This window comes from Vicia villosa, unplaced genomic scaffold, assembly GCF_029867415.1.
Source record: "Vicia villosa cultivar HV-30 ecotype Madison, WI unplaced genomic scaffold, Vvil1.0 ctg.000911F_1_1, whole genome shotgun sequence".
NCBI classification, from domain to species: Eukaryota; Viridiplantae; Streptophyta; class Magnoliopsida; order Fabales; family Fabaceae; genus Vicia; species Vicia villosa.
The window spans coordinates 28,167-31,755 of record NW_026705409.1 but is presented as its reverse complement, the minus strand read 5'-3'; positions in this window follow the sequence as shown (position 1 = coordinate 31,755).

The following is a 3,589-nucleotide window of genomic DNA, read 5'->3' as shown; positions in this document are numbered from 1 at the left end:
TAATTAAATTTAATTGTTTTAATATTTTGTAGATAAAAATTATAAAAATTTATAATAATATATTAAGTAATATGTTATATAGACTTAAAAACTTAGTCGCCACTACATTCACAAATAAACTTTTATCTTTCTTTGTTTCTAACATAGTATTTCACTTTTTAAATTTTTCTAAAACACTCATTAATTCATTTGAACATTAAAAAATCACTTTACACTGTGTGATCCATCAAAGTCAAATACATAATAAATAGTTGTTATTGATTAATATAAAAAAATAGGAAACAAATACTTGTCATTGATAATTTTATTAAAAATTTGATATAAATATTTATCACGGATACATAAAAATTATGGGACATATATTTTTTTCTAATAAAAGAAAATATACGAGACACATATTTATTGTTGATATATAAAAAAAGTGAGTCAAATATATGTCATTAATTCTTATACAAAAATATGATAATTTTTTTTATCAATTATATAAAATATAAGAGACAAATATTTTAACAAATAAATATAAAAAAATATGAAATACATAATTGCCATTGTTACATTAAAAAATATTGGACAAATATCTTTAATTGATAAATATTAAATAAACATAAAAAATATTTTTCATAGATAATTATAAATAAAATACGGAATAAATATTTGTGTTTGATAACATACAAAATTGTTACAATAAAAAATATTGGACAAATATCTTTAATTGATAAATACTACCTCCGTTCCTATATATAAGAGACATTTCATTTTTTAGGTTCATTGAATAATCAATGTATCTGGTATGTATATTGACTAGATACATTAATTATTCAATGAATCTAAAAAGTGAATTGTCTCTTATATAAAGGAACAGAGGTAGTATTAAATAAACATAAAAATTATTTTGCTTCGATAAATGTAAATAAGATACTAGGTAAATATTTGTGTTTGATAACATACTCCCTCAGTCCCAAATTATAAGAGAAAAATAGATATTTTTCTTGTCCCAAAATATAAGAGAAAAAAATTAACTTTTATCTTTTTAAGGTGGAATTAAATACAAATTATGAGTTGCAGCTGTTCAGCAACTGAGTTGTCACTTTTGTCCCGAAGCGTCCGGTGTTTGTTAGATTTCGAAGGAACACCCAGAAATGATGTGAAAATATTCGGGAAGATACTGACCATTCCTTCATCCACCGAGAACCCTAATTTTAGTGTAAAGGGAAATGAAGAAAATGGTACCCATCACCCGAATTTAAACATTGTTTCTTCTAGTTAGAAATTAACCAGCCATGCTGGTGCTAATGGGAAAATACCTGTTTTGGAGGTTGATCTTAATGACTGTCAGGTCATTGAAAATGTTCCTATTGTAAGTTATATCAGTGGGAATAAAATTCAGCATGATTTCCCATCACTCCCCGACTCTGCCATTTTGCTTACGAAATATCCTGTTGCATTTGGTAGTTATTCGACATCTGCCAGATTAGAGCAAGAGTCAGTGCAAGCATGGTCAATAATGATAAACAGAATCCAGACGTAGCTTCCACTTTTACAACTGGAGAAGTCAAAGCAATGCTGTGCTTGGTTGTCATGATTTAGAGAAAGGGACACTATGAACACACCGCCACTATTATAAGATAACCTGCAGAGAAGAAATGGTTTTAGAACTATCTCAAGTTTGCAGCAGCAGGTTAGAGAAATGGTGGGAACTGATGCTAGGGAAGAAGATTTGGATATTTAGATGTGTTCAATTGCATCAGTGTAATGTATAATAGCTTCTCTTAAGCATGGTTTATCTAAGCAATGTAATAGGTGTTTAAGATAATAATTTTAATTTGTCAACAACCATGTTGTTGTTGTATTCTATAGGAATTCTTGAGTAATTTCAGAAAAATATTTATGGGCAATTTCCATTTTGGCAAGGGTCCCTTAATCCATCACTGCCAATTTAAAAAATGATTCTGCTGGTTAAATATTACTTAGTGGTTGCTACAACTCTGATGAGTATTTATTTTCTTTCTTGAATGGGTTGAATAAAGGGGAAAAAGAAGGATGGTTTTTACTTCCAATTTTAGTCCTTAGGTTGGGTGGGGCATTGGAACCACAATTTTCTCTCTGGTGGACAATCCTAGGCACCACTTTCTGTAATTAGGATTTAGGACAAGTTTAATAAATGAGAATGTGACGAGAGTCACTCTTATTCTCTTTCTCCCTCTAAACTCTTAAAAGCATAAATGAAGCTTTATGACAATGTGTCGATGTCGTTGAACACATCTAACTACCCAAATCATCTTCCCTGTCAAAGACTCGTCAACTTTCATTACACGTTTGGGATCTGTGGTAACACTCTTGGATCCTCCAACAAGAATCCCTGGCTTCCCAATAGCATATGTTCCCACCATTTATGTAACCTTTTGATACAAACTTGAGATTGCTTCAAAACTATTTATTCTCTGCATGTCATCTTCTATGAATGACTTTGCATTCATACAGTCTCTTTCTCTAAATATCTGATAACCAATCACACCATTGCTTCCATTGACTTCTCCACATGTAAAAACAAATGATTCGTCTAGGTGTTGTGTATCATTTTTGGCTAATGCATGCAACGACTTACTCTAATATGGCAGATGTGCAACATGATATTTCACAAGCAAAACCGCAGAATCAAGGAGTGATGAGAAACTAGGTTGGATTTTGTTTCCATTGATATAATTTGCGACAAAAACATTTTCAATGATCTTGACAGTCATTATGATCAACCTCCAAAACCGATATTTTTCCATACTGCACCAGCACTGATGGTTGATTTCAGACTAGAAGAGGCCGTGTTTAACTTCAAATGATGGGTATCATTTTCTTCATTTCCCTATACACTTAAATTAGGCTTCTGGGTGGATGGAAGAATGGTCAACATCTTCCCGAATATTTTCACATTATTTCTGGGTGCTTCTTCTGAATCTGACAAACATTAGGCCGAGTTTTGCTCCCGTTGATATAACTTACAATGACAATATTTTGCTTGTCAGAGTAAAACCAAATCTGTACGAATTGAATAGAGGTAAAATTAAATATTTTAGATTTTTCAAAACAAATTTAACACTTAGAATTTGTGTGGAGTTGTCCGCATATATAAATGTAGGTGTAACAAAAAACATATATGACAAAATTATTAATTAGACTTCATATTTGTCATACCCCAAATTTGTCCTACCCTTTAATTTCTAACTGGCTTAGACTTTTACATCTCATCTGCATATATCCATCAGGTCATTTAATACTTCATGCATCACTAACCAATAATTTGAGACATGGGACCAGAGGTCTTCTAGTGAATTGGGGTTGTATTGGTTTGAGGCTTCTACTTCAGATAAACTTGTTTTAACTGGTTCTTCTGTGTGCACTGGATTATGGATTAAGGGTTTTCATCATCAAGACTACAAGGCATATTCAAGAGAAAAGATTGGAAACATGAAGGGACTTATGAATCATTTCAAGCTAGAAGATACTTGACAGAATTGTTACTTTTTATCAAAGTCAATCATGGGAGGTTGACTTCTCAACCATGGCTTATCTTTAAAACTTGAGGTTTTCTATCCAT